Source organism: Bufo bufo, chromosome 8 (assembly GCF_905171765.1).
Source record: "Bufo bufo chromosome 8, aBufBuf1.1, whole genome shotgun sequence".
In the NCBI taxonomy this organism is placed as follows: Eukaryota; Metazoa; Chordata; class Amphibia; order Anura; family Bufonidae; genus Bufo; species Bufo bufo.
Genome location: NC_053396.1, coordinates 19,724,655 through 19,739,009, shown reverse-complemented (window position 1 = coordinate 19,739,009; position 14,355 = coordinate 19,724,655).

The window sequence follows — 14,355 nt, the reverse complement described above, 5'->3', positions numbered from 1 at the left end:
GACGCTTCAAGTTAGAATATACTACGAACTGTGTACATGACTGCTGCCTGGCAGCACCCGATCTTACAGGGGGCTGTGATCCGCACAATTAACCCCTCAGGTGCCGCACCTGAAGGGGTTAATTGTGCGTATCATAGCCCCCTGTAAGAGATCGGGTGCTGCCAGGCAGCAGGGGGCACCCCCCCTCCCTCCCCAGTTTGAATATCATTGGTGGCCAGTGTGCCCCCCCCCCCTCTATTGTATTAATATCATTGGTGGCCAGTGTGCTGCCTCCCCTCTCTCCCCCCGATCATTGGTGGCAGCGGAGAGTTCCGATCGGAGTCCCAGTTTAATCGCTGGGGCTCCGATCGGTAACCATGGCAACCAGGACGCTACTGCAGTCCTGGTTGCCATGGTTACTTAGCAATATTAGAAGCATCATACTTACCTGCTGCGCTGTCTGTGACCGGCCGGGAGCTCCTCCTACTGGTAAGTGACAGGTCTGTGCGGCGCATTGCTTAATGATCTGTCACTTACCAGTAGGAGGAGCTCCCGGCCGGTCACAGACAGCGCAGCAGGTAAGCCACCTCCTCAGACGAGCTCCACTCCGCCCTTCGTTCTCCACCTCTGCTCACAGGATGCGGGTTAACCCTTTCAGCACTCTAATTAGTAAGAGCAGTTCCTTTTATTCAATAGAGGGAGGGGGGGGCCCTGTATGAAAGTAGCCTACGGATCACGGACACGGATGCCAATCTTGTGTGCATCCGTGTTTTTTCACGGACCCATTGACTTGAATGGGTCCGTGAACTGATGTCCGTAAAAAAAATAGGACAGGTCCTATTTTTTTGGACGGACAGGATACACTGATCACGGAGGCAAGTGACAAACGGTGCATTTTCCGAGTTTTCTAAAGACCCATTGAAAGTCAATGGGTCCGCAGAAAATCACGGAAAACGGAACAACGGCCACGGGTGCACACAACGGTCGTGTGCATGAGGCCATAGACTCATTACAGGCAAAGTGAGATATTTCAAGCCTTTATTTGTTATAATTTGGATGATTATGGCTTACAGCTTATGAAACCCCAAAGTCACAATTTTGAGGTCCCCTTTACTCAGGGGGTATGGATTAATTGGCTGCAGGGCTGGCGCCACCTGTAAGGCGACCTAGACAGCCGCCTAGGGCGCAATTTAGCAGGGGGCGCCGGCCCCGTGCGGTTTTAAAAAAAAAAAAAAAAGCGTTGCCGCAATTTATTTATTTTTTAAGTGTGGCGGGCGGTGGCGGCGGCGGGCCCTCCCCCACATCGGGCGGCTGCCGCACTGCCCAGAGAGGACTGACAAGAGGAGGGAAGCGCCTCTAATGTAGCGTGGCCGAGCTCTGTCCGGTCTGCGGTACAGGAGCTTTTGGTTCCTGTACCCGGCCGGACTGACAGGAAGTGCTCACTTAGATGATAGTGACTAGGAAGTCCCCAGTGCCAGACCAAGAGCCAGACTGCAGCCAGAGACCAGATCATCTTATTGTCCAGGTGGTAAGTAGACAATGCAATATGTTTATTATGTAATTGTTTAGTTATTAATACTACATTGGAAACTAATTTACCTCACATTAAGGCTCCATTCACACGTCCGCAACATGTTTTGCGGATACACAGAGCCGCGGATCCGCAAAACACGGAAAGCGGCAATGTGCGTTCCACATTTTGCGGACCGCACATTGCCGGCACTAATAGAATATGCCTGTTCTTGTCCGCAAATTGCAGACAAGAATAGGACATGTTCTTTTTTTTTTTTTGCGGAACGGAAGTGCGGATCCATCGTGCTGCCCCATAGGAAGGAATGGGTGCGCAATTCCGTTCCACAAAATGCAGAATGAAATTGCGGACGTGTGAATGGAGCCTAAAAGGACACTATAGTCCCAGAACCAGTACAGTTTAATGTAGTGGTGCTGGTGTCTATAGCCTGTTCCTGCAGAGAACAGACACTGTGCAGTACTGGTGTAAGGGAGCACTATAGTGCCAGGAAAACGAACTCATTTTCCTGGCACTATATAGTTGTTAGGAGGGGGGCACCCTCGTGTCCCCCTCGCACTGGGCTGAAGGGGTTAAAACCCCTTCAGCCACTTACCTTTCGCCAGCGCCGGCACTGGGAACTCTTCTTCTCCCCGATCCTCCTCTCAGCTGCGCATGCGCACGCATTCAAAACTATGTTCCGCGTCTTCCCACTGTAATTTTCACAGTGAGAATCGCGGAAGCACCTCTAGCGGCTGTCAGGGAGACGGCTACAAGAAGCTTGATTAACCCTAAGGGAAACATAGCAGTTATTTTAATTTAAATGCTGAGAAAGGGGTGGAACATATGTGATGTCATGATAGGGGCAGATCATCTGATAAGGGGGGGGGGGGGGGGCAATTTTTATCTTGCCTAGGGTGGCAAAAATCCTTGCACCGGCCCTGATTGGCTGACTGGAGTCTGACACTTTGAGCCTAGAATATTGAACCTTTTCACAAAATTCTAATTTTAAGCTGCATTAATGCAATTCCTTTTAATTTGCATTACTGAAATAAATGGACTTTTGCACGATATTCTAATTTTTCGAGTTTCACCTGTATTTAAAGAGGTTGTCCAGGCTTTTTCACATTGATGACCTATCCTCAGGTGTCGGATCCCCGCCGATCAGCTGTATGAGGAAACATTGTGTGCTGTGCACACGTGCCGTCTCCCTTCTCTCTTCCTTCTCGATGCTGTATGTCTATGGCACAGCATGCGCAATCTCGTCAAACAGTTGATTGGCGGGGTGCCGGCAGTCGAACCCCCACCGATCTGATTATTGATGACCTATCCTGAGGATAGGTCATCAATATGAAAAAGCCTGGACAACTCATTTAAGATACAGCTGGCCAGGACCGTGTGGAAGGGCATTTTACAATCACTGCAGTAAAGTCTATCAGCTTTAAACAGCAAATACCTGTCACGGTCTCTCCCGTGACAAGGGTCAGAAGATCTAAGAGACTGGCTGCACGTGATGTGATCTGACAGTCTCTTTGGTTTCACTTGTTTCTGTGTTGTTGCTGGTTCTGACCACACCTCATGTCTCAGGTGTCGCTTTAGTGGTCATTCCAACTCCTTCCAACTGACTAGGTGGTGACCTTTCCCCTTTCCCTTAGATTCCTCACTCTTCCTAACCTCCTTATCACAAACTCCCCATCCCGATGCCCCCCACAGTGTCATCCTGCTGCCACCCCACTACTGTGCCCACTGTGCTCTCCAGAGCCCCAAAATACTATACTGCAGAAATAATAGTGCTAGGGCCCCTAATGCCCCAGAAAATATTAGTACAATACAAAATAATTGTGCCAAGCAGAGTGGCCTCGACACTTATAGTGCCCTTATAGTACCCCAGTAGTAATAATGCCCCTATAGTGTCCCCAGTAATAATTGTGCCATATGATGACCCCCAATATTAATGCCCATATAACTTCCACAACGCATACAAGAAGATATAAAAACAGGCTTTCACTTGAAATCGTGATACCAAGAGCAGTTGCTTCTGGGAGAGTTGCCCACTTACAGTAGATGTGCTTCTGGTTGGTGGTCTATCTTGGTGTCGGTGGATCCTGCACAGTACTCCTTGGGAGGGGTACAGATTATACTCCATTAACAGGTGACTTCAAACAAAAAGATAACCTACTTTGAATACTAGGTGTCCCCCATCCTATCTACCACCTTCTATGACTATAATTTCTCTCACTTCTAGTGAGATGCCCCCATCCGTTTCATTAAGAAGGACTGCTACCTCATTAATACAGACTACTGGATCTGTCCCATTGTATTCCTATGCAGATTGTTGGTTATGTTTTGTTTTCTGTAAAAACGTTTGAAAAACCTTCAATAAAAACAAGGTTTAAAAATAATGCCCATATAGTGTCCCCTATAATGACTGTAACAATAAGGTCCTTATAGTCCCTCAGCAATAATAATCCCTTCAGTGCCACCAGCAAGAATTATGTCCCCTGTAGTGCCCACAAGTACTTATAATTGTTGCTATGCGGGGTGGGCACGGGGCGGCCTTATCACTCGCCTATCTTCTGCTCTTGGCCAGCAACCAGACTCCTGTGTCCTATACTCCAGGTCTCAGCCTGGCTGCTAGGTGTCTTTTTGTGTGTGTATTAGTTTCTATTCATTGAAACTCGCCTGCAGTATTGCAAGGGTTAATTACCGTTTTGCTCTGTGTTCAGCTCTTTGACTAATGAGCACATCAGTCCTCCTATATATATTTGCTGGGCTGTTTCTTCCAACCCTTGCCTGAGCAATCCTTTAGATTTGTTTCGCTTGTTTGCTAAGCCCTGCAAAAGAACTATAATCCATTTTCATCTGGGTCCTGACTTCCACCTGGATCTTGACTCTCTGCTAGAGATGAGCGCATTTCATATTTTGAAATTTGTTCACGCTTCGCTTGGTGGTAAAAGCAGAATTGCGTTATGGATTCTGTTACCACGGACCATAACGCAATTCTAAGACGGAATGTCTTTAGAGGCATTCCGTTATTCATTCCGTCATAATAGAAGTCTATGGGCTGCATAACGGATCTGTCCCGTTTCTGTTATGAAGGAGAGGACTCCCCTGCATAATGGAAACTGGATGGATCAGTTATGTAGGCCATAGATTTCTATTATGACGGAATGCTTATAAAGGCATTCTGTCATAGAATTGCATTATGGTCCGTGGTAACGGAATCCATAACGCAATTCTGCTTTTACCACCAAACGAAGCGTGAACAAATTTCAAAATATGAAATTCGCTCATCTCTACTCTCTGCCACCTGACCTGACCTGTGCCTGTTCACTGTACTGACCCCGAGCTGCCTTCCCTGACCTCTGGACTGTTTGACGGATTTGCACGTACTCTGCCTGTCATGACCTCTGCCTGTTTCCTGACTGTGTATTCTCTGATCCCTCTGTGCTCCTCACTGGTGTCTCTGACCTCAGCAGCCAACCATATCTGGGCTATTCCAAGTCTGGTGGCTCCTCTGCAGTAAAGGCCAGATTCCTGTATAGGGGTAAAGGATGAATACCAGGGGACTGCCCTCAGTAATAGCCCAAAGTGAAACCACTTGATAGGCACAGTGGACCCACACTCACTGCCGCTAACAATAATAATGGCCCCTTATAGTGCCTTCAAAATTGAGTGACCCCTGTAATGCCCCAATATTAAAAGTACTCCCTATTATGCCACAATAATAATAAAAATGCCCCAATAGCATGCTTCCCAAGTGGAAAGAAAGAAAACTGTCCCATGCCAACGCAGGCCTTGACCTAAGAAGCTTTTATCTCTGAGCATGTGGTTGCGATGATGTCACCACTTTACAACCACCTGTGCTGTTTATACATGACCTCATAGGTTACCATTTGGATGCACTCGCCCTGTTATATGACCTTCTCCTTTCATTATAATGATTGCAGCTTTATGTCATACTAGGATGTATCAGGTAGGAGGATGTAGTTATCTTTGATGTCAGTTACTTTACTTTTCTTTCCCAAAACTATGGATTATATAAAAATGGCTTTTACTTTGGGGGGAAAAACTGTCCCCGGGTCCTTCTGCCGCCCTTTTTGGAGTAAATCTGCTCTTTTTCCCCAGGTGAAGGATGTCCCTATGTTGCTCATTCTTCCACCGCTGTGGATTTAGAGGGGTGGTCTTCCCCAGTGTGAAATTGTCAGGGGTCTTCTTGCCATTGTCAGTGCTGGAACCTCTATATGCATGATGCCACATATTAAAGGAGGGGCGGCACAGTGACATCACTGATGTGGTCCTCCATTAGTACTTGCGCGCAGGTCTATTGTAAATTCATTCTGTGCAAGATTATCGCATTATAAGGGTGGGTTCACATTACGTTTTATGCCTCCGTGAAAACCCCCCCCCAAAAAAAAACATACAAAAACGAGGCACATACCGGTACTTTTTTTTATTTTTACAATGGAACTCTATGGTGAACGGATGCCACTGTATATGCCATACAGTGGCATCCGTTCACCATAGAGTTCCATTGTAAAAAATCCATTTAACATATACATTTTTGTATACATTAAACGGATAGGAAAAACGTGATGTGAACCCACCCTAACGTCTTACTGTTTTTCTACTTTAGAGAAACCGAAATAGAAGCTCCGAGGACCTGGAGGCGGCCGACGACTCCTGCACTTATGACATAACAGGTCTCTGGTTTTTTTTTTTGTTTTTTTTTTAATATGCAAAGGGATTTCTCCCAAATAAAGAGAACCATCTCGCTAGTGCCACCTTGTGTTAGAGCTCGGGCATCGCACCTAGCCAGCCAGAATCCTACTTCAAACTGATGAGGTGCAGGCACCCCGAAACAGCTGTCTACAGATGGATATCTGGTATCTTCCATGGTCATGTTCCATGGCTTGTTAAAAAGTCGGATTTTGACTTGAAGGGAGCCACTTCCAGAAGGTGGCGCTAGCAAGTAAATCCTAACTGTAAATGGGTTTGTCAGTGATTTGAAAATTGGCAACATGTTCTGAAATTCATACAAAAACTTTCAATCATATGAGTGAGGTTTTGTAAACCCCATTTACATGTAGTCATTTATTATGGATTTTTCTCAACAAATCTGTCATGTGTGAACACGGCCTAAAACATTAAATTATGGGAGTAGGTTAGAAATGTCAGTGGAACGGACAGGAGACTATCTTAGCTTTTGTCCTATATCCCTCCCCCTTTTGCATCCACTGTCCTATCTTTGTCTACAAACCCCCGTGCCCGATGTTGCTGGTAGGTGACTTCAATTCGGTTTTGGATCCGGAACTGGATAGGATATCTCTCTCCTCTGAGCAGAGGCCATACTCTGTCCCTTTTGGGCAGCATCACTCAGGAGCTTGCATGGGTTGATGTTTGGCGCTATCTGTACGGGAAAAAAAGTGCGTATTCATGCTTCAGCCGGACGTATAGGTCAAGAATCGACTTAGCCTTCGCAAATGGGGCTATGTCTGATCAAGTGGTGAAATATGAATTGCACGGAATCTCTGACCATTCTCCGGTTCTCCTTCTGCTCAGGGGGGTGAGGTTAAATACGCGTCCCAATGGAGTCTTTAGACTGAACCCTTAGGCCCCTTTCACACGAGCGAGTATTCCGCGTGGATGCGATGCGGGGGGTGAACGCACAGCATCCGCACGGAATCCTGACCCATTCATTTCTATGGGGCTGTTCACATGAGCGGTGATTTTCACGCATCACTTGTGCGTTGCGTGAAAATCGCAGCATGCTCCTCTTTGTGCGTTTTTTCACGTAACGCAAGCCCCATAGAAATGAATGGGGTTGCGTGAAAATCGCAAGCAAGTGCGGATGCGGTGCGATTTTTACACATGGTTGCTAGGAGATGATTGGGATGGGGACCCGATCATTATTATTTTCCCTTATAACATGGTTATAAGGGAAAATAATAGCATTCTGAATACAGAATTCATAGTAAAATAGGGCTGGAGGGGTTAAAAAAAATAAAAAATCATTTAACTTGCCTTAGTCTACTTGCTCGCGTAGCCCGGCATCTGCTTCTGTCCCCTTTACTGAATAGGACCTGTGGTGAGCATTAATTATGTCAAGGACCTGTGATGACGTCACTCCGGTCATCACATGGAACGTCACATGATCTTTTACCATGGTGAATCACCGGAATGACGTCACCACAGGTCCTGTTGCTGCACAGAGATCAGATGAAGCCAGAAGGAGATGCCGGGCTTAAGTGGATTAAGGTGAGTTAAATTTTTTTATTTATTTTTTTAACCCCTCCAGCAATGTTTTACTATGCATTCTGTATTCGGAATGCTATTATTTTCCCTTATAACCATGTTATAAGGAAAAATAATACAATCTACAGAACACCGATCCCAAGCCCGAACTTCTGTGAAGAAGTTTGGGTACCAAACATGCGCGATTTTTCTCACGCGAGTGCAAAACGCATTACAATGTTTTGCACTCGCGCGGAAAAATCGCGGGTGATTTTCCCGCAAAGCCCGTGTGAAAGATGCCTTATTGGTTGGAGGTTATTGGTGAGCGGGATTTGATCAACGAAGAGATCCTTGAATTTTGGCAGCGTAATGAGGGCTCCACTCATATCCATTTTGTATGGGACGCTTTGAAGGCCTACATTAGGGGCCTTTATTGTAGTAAAACAAAAAGACTACGAGCGGAGTTCCATAAGCAGGAAAATGCAATGGGGGAGACGGTTAGGAGGTTGCAGGGTGCGTTGACTAAATACGGTACTGATTCACACCATATACAACCGAAAGAAGCTAATCAACAATATAGGTCTTTTATGGTAAATAAAGCCCAACATAAACTCTTTTTTTCAAGGACAGAGACGTTTTAGGGAGGAGGGAAATACAGGTAAATTGTTAGCCGCATTGGTCGCCAATCAAAGGGTTGGGACCAAAATTAGGTATATTAGGAAAAATCGGGGCCAGATAGCGAAGGATTCGGATCTGATTAGACAGGAATTTGCCAACTACTACTCTACTATATATAGATCCGAAACGGCATGCAGTTCCTCTAAAATCGATGACTATTTGGACCAATTAGAAATGCCCTTTCTTTCACCTCAGGAAACTGGAATGCTCGATCACCCCATACAACAGGCAGAATTGGAAGATGCTCTTCGGTCGGTTAAACATAACTCATCCCCGGGGTGGACGGTTTGCCATTTGAAGTCCTATAGATATCACGCTAAAGTACTCCTCCCTATTTTGTTGCAGGTGTTAAGTGAATCTCATAGATATGGTTCTCTCCCTCCATCTTTTAGGGAGGCAATCATCATCTTAATTAAAAAAAAAGATAAGGACGTTAGTGAGGTTGGGTCTTATAGGCCCATATCACTCCTTAATACAGACTATAAGATCTTTGCAAAGTTTTTAGCAAACCGTCTGAAACGGGTGATTGCAGCCCTGGTTCATCCTAATCACAGGATTTATACTTGGGAGACAGATCCAGGCAAATCTGTATGGGGACGTATTTGAACCTGTCGGTGGGGGGGGGGGGGGGGGGGGACCGGACCACTCTTTCCTGTCTTTGGACGCTGCCAAAGCGTTCGACAGGGTAGAGTGGTCCTTCTTGTGGCGGACTGTGGCTCACTTTCGACTGGGGTTTACCTTCATTGCAATGACTCAATTGTTATACACCCAACTAATCGCCCGAGTTAATATTGATGGGGTTAATTCCTCCATTATTGAGCTTCAACGTGGCACGAGACAGGGATGTCCCCTTTCTCCCTTATTATTCACGCTATTTATGGAGCCGTTAGCTTGCAGGATTCGTTTGGACGGTCAGATTCGGGGTAGGGGGAGAGAGTGACAAAATCAGGCTTTACGCCGACGACGTCATACTCTTTTTGGATCAGGACTGGAATGCTGTCCCCTACGTTATGCAGGTGATAGAGGAGTTTAGTCAACTGTCTGGTTATTTAATTAACTGGGCTAAGTCCTCACTCCTCCCGCTGAATCGAAATGCCCCCGACGGAGGCTCCCGGGTTCGGATATTGTCTACGGATGATTCCCTGGATTATCTGGGGATAAAGATAGGTGTCCCCATAGGTAGATTTTATGAGTTAAATCTTTCCCCGGTAATAGATAAAGTAAGGCTCCATTCACACGTCCGCAAATGGGTCCGCAATTTTGCGGAACGGGTGCGGACCCATTCATTCTCTATGGGGACGGAATGGATGCGGACAGCACACAGTGTGCTGTCAGCATCCGCATTTGCGGAGCGCGGCCCCGATCTTCAGCTCCGCAAAAGATAGAACATGTCCTATTCTTGTCCGCAGCTTGTGGACAAGAATAGGCATTTCTATAGGGGTGCCGGGCGATCCGCAACACACCACGGACGTGTGAATGGAGCCTAAAGGGGAAAATTGGAGCCTGGCAAAAATTGGTAATATCGCAAACCGATCGTCTGGCATTAGTAAAAATGATCATATTACCGCTGGTTTTGTATCCGATCTGTGCTTCCCCTATCTGGATAGACGATGCTTATTTTATTTTATAGATTGGAAGTCTTTAATAAATGACCTAATTTGGGGGAGGAAGAGGGTCCGCATAAGCAGAGGTATCTGTGGCTGGCTGAGCCAGATGGCGGACTATCACTCCCTTTCTTTCAAGGCTATTTTTTCTCTGCGCAGTTACAAAGATGTTGTAATGCTGGAGAGAATGCACTAGGGCAGTACTTAACTAGGGTATTAGGTAGGTCATTGGATAATATTTTTATGCACTAAGAAACCGCACATTTTGGCACCTTGGACACTAGATGCCCAATCGTGAGAACGCTACAGAGGGTTTGGGACACATTGAAAACGACCTTGCGGGTGACACACTCTTTTTATTTTACCCCGTTGTGGGAAAATCGGAATTTAGATGAATTTTGGAAAATAACTGATTACACTTATTGGAGTTGTAGGGGTATTACCAGAGTGGCTCATTTGTTTGTTGTAGACGGTTTTAAAGTTTTAGGAGACTTTAACTTCACAAACACTTTCTTAGATCGATTTATGTACGCACGTTTAAAACATGCCTACGACGGCACACTTAACAAAACCTATAGGATTACTGCACAACATTCGTTTTTTGATTTGTTTTTCTCACGCAGGGAAAAAGATTAAAATGGCACAGATTTACTTGAAAATGCCAGATTCACTGTCCATGGTGTTTCCTTTTAAAAGTATACCTAAATGGGAGCAGGAATTACAAATCTCCCCCCTCCCCTGGTCACAGATTTTTAAAAATATGAAAAAGGTAGTATCGGCAGCCAGCTATAGTTTGATCCAGTTTAAGATTCTTCACAGGTTATACTATACACCGCAAATGCAGGCTAAATTTGCTAATAACCGAGCACGTGATTTATTTATTTTTTCTGTAGAAAAAGTGCGGCAGACCCAATGTTGGATATGCAGTGTGATAAAGCGTTTTTGGGAGCAGGTATTTAAAGCATTGCAGGGGGATCTTCCCCCAATCCTCTGCACCAGATATGATCTCTGCAATTTTGGGCGTTTATATACCTGACAGTCCTAACCCTTCTGTACATCAATTAGCTTGGCTGAAGGGCTGTTTGATTGCAAAGTTTCTGATAGTCAAGAGATGGGGTTCCCCCATTTCCCCTGTACTTGAGGAGTGGAGACGGATCATGTCCCAAATAAAGCTCTATGAGGAGGTTGAGAGGCGGAGTAGGTGAGGCATGTGTTATTATGCTGCTCTGCAGAAGTGAGTGGAATTGATTAGTTCAGCTTGAAGGGTGGAGTATAGGGACGGGTACGGGGTGGGGGGAATACGGGGTCCGGGCTATCAGAGACAGCAGCTAAGGGGAAGAGGGGGAACAGTGGGGCTTAAAGGTATTAGGCTTGAGTTTACAGTGTTGGATTGAATGCTACTGGTTATGATAATATTGAAATGATATTAACATCTTTGGCATATGTGTATAAGCTTTGTCTTTCTTTTCATATTTTTGGCTTATTTTTATTCCTTCCACTCTGTTTAATAGCTTTTTTGTAACAATCATTGAAGGGAAAAAAAAGAAATGTAATCTTGGTGCCATTTGTGAGATCTCCAATTATGTGCAGCTTTAGGCTCTGTTCACACAACATTTAAGGCCAGAGGTATAAGTTGGAGTGGAAAATCTGTAACGCAGCCCCCACCTACCAAGTGCTTTCTTTGATACTGGTGTCTTCTTATGAGTAAGAAAGGGTTTTGGGCCTCCTGGATCCAGTAACGGCAGCTACCTATACTCCTGCTCCCCTTATACCTACACCTGGTTGCTGCTCCCCTTATACCTATACACCTGATTACTGCTCCCTTTATACCTATACACCTGATTACTGCTCCCCTTATACCTATACTCCTGCTCCCCTTATACCTACTCCTGATTACTGCTCCCCTTATACCTACACCTGATTACTGCTCCCCTTATACCTATACACCTGATTACTGCTCCCCTTATACCTATACTCCTGCTCCCCTTATACCTACACCTGATTACTGCTCCCCTTATACCTATACACCTGATTACTGCTCCCCTTATACCTATACTCCTGCTCCCCTTATACCTACACCTGATTACTGCTCCCCTTATACCTACACCTGGTTGCTGCTCCCTTTATACCTATACTCCTGATTACTGCTCCCCTTATACCTACACCTGGTTGCTGCTCCCTTTATACCTATACTCCTGATTACTGCTCCCCTTATACCTACACCTGGTTGCTGCTCCCTTTATACCTATACTCCTGATTACTGCTCCCCTTATACCTACACCTGGTTGCTGCTCCCTTTATACCTATACTCCTGATTACTGCTCCCCTTATACCTACACCTGGTTGCTGCTCCCTTTATACCTATACTCCTGATTACTGCTCCCCTTATACCTATACTCCTGCTCCCCTTATACCTACACCTGGTTGCTGCTCCCTTTATACCTATACTCCTGCTCCCCTTATACCTATACACCTGATTACTGCTCCCCTTATACCTATACACCTGATTACTGCTCCCCTTATACCTATACTCCTGCTCCCCTTATACCTATACACCTGATTACTGCTCCCCTTATACCTACACCTGGTTGCTGCTCCCTTTATACCTATACTCCTGATTACTGCTCCCCTTATACCTACACCTGGTTGCTGCTCCATTTATACCTATACTCCTGATTACTGCTCCCCTTATACCTACACCTGGTTGCTGCTCCCTTTATACCTATACTCCTGCTCCCCTTATACCTACACCTGATTACTGCTCCCCTTATACCTATACACCTGATTACTGCTCCCCTTATACCTACACCTGATTACTGCTCCCCTTATACCTACACCTGATTACTGCTCCCCTTATACCTATACTCCTGCTCCCCTTATACCTACACCTGATTACTGCTCCCCTTATACCTACACCTGGTTGCTGCTCCCTTTATACCTATACTCCTGATTACTGCTCCCCTTATACCTACACCTGGTTGCTGCTCCCTTTATACCTATACTCCTGATTACTGCTCCCCTTATACCTATACTCCTGCTCCCCTTATACCTACACCTGGTTGCTGCTCCCTCTGCACCCCTTATACCTGTACTCCTGTTTACTGCTCTCCTTATACCTATACTTCTCTTTACTGCTCTCTTTATACCTACACCCCTGATTACTGCTATCTTTGCACCCCTTAGAGGTATGGTCAGGCTTTCCGATGCAGTTGTGGGAGCCAAAACCAGGCGTGAATTCAAAAAAAGAGAACTTATGTCTATCCTTTTATGATACACTTCTGACTTTGACCTCCAAAACTACATGCAGGAACCTTACAGTGTGGCAGTACCCTTATAACTACACCTGTTTACTGCTACACCATATAGCTGCACCCATTTACTGCTAACTCTGCATCCCTTATACCTACAGCCTTGTTTAATTTTACTTCTGTATCCCTTATACCTACGCCCCTGGTTACTGCTAACTCTGCACCCCTTATACCTACACCCGTTTATGGCTTCTGTTTACAAAAGGACATATATAGATACTTTTGACGGACACCATAGTGGCATTTGTCACCCATGGGGTACAATTGTGTGTGAGGGGGCAGGGTGCAATTTTTAGAGGCACAGTTAAACAACATTTTATAGGGCACTGAGTGTATGTCATTTTGGTGGCCATAGTAGGCGGCAGTTTTTAGGGGTACGCTGTTTTAATACATTTTTTTGGTTGGCCCCTGTATTGCACATTTATTTTTGAGTGCACTATAGTTCTGATACTATTATTTCTCTACAGTATATACATGGCAGGTGCACTGACTAGGTTGTGTTTCTATAGAATCCAAAGATATCTGCAATAAACTCTGCAAAGATGAGTTGTGGTGGGAAGAAGTCGTCATGATGGACCGCGCCGGAAGGAGAAGATGGGGAAAGTGAATGGTGACCATTAGAGATGTCACCGGATTTCACGGTGTAATTTGCATCTGTGCCTGTCCCTACTGTGATGACTGAATATATGGTCTGTAGTGTGAGCGCCAGTTCTTCTGACCACTGACGTAGGAATAGGGCTGCATAGCATGGGGACAGCAATTTTGCCAGGGATCATAAACCTTCGGGCCAAACTCCACTCCCAGTTTGCTCCGTTCACTTAAAGGGCTTCTGTCAGCCCACTAAACCGTTTTTTTTTTTTTTTGTTTAATAATAATCCCTACACTGCGATTTATCCATACATAAGTAAAATAATAATTTTCGTTCAGTAGAATTTGATAAAACGCTATTTTTATAATATGTAAATTACCTTGCTACCAGCAAGTAGGGCGGCTACTTGCTGGTAGCAGCCGCCCCCTCCGCATTGTGATTGACAGGGCCAGGGAA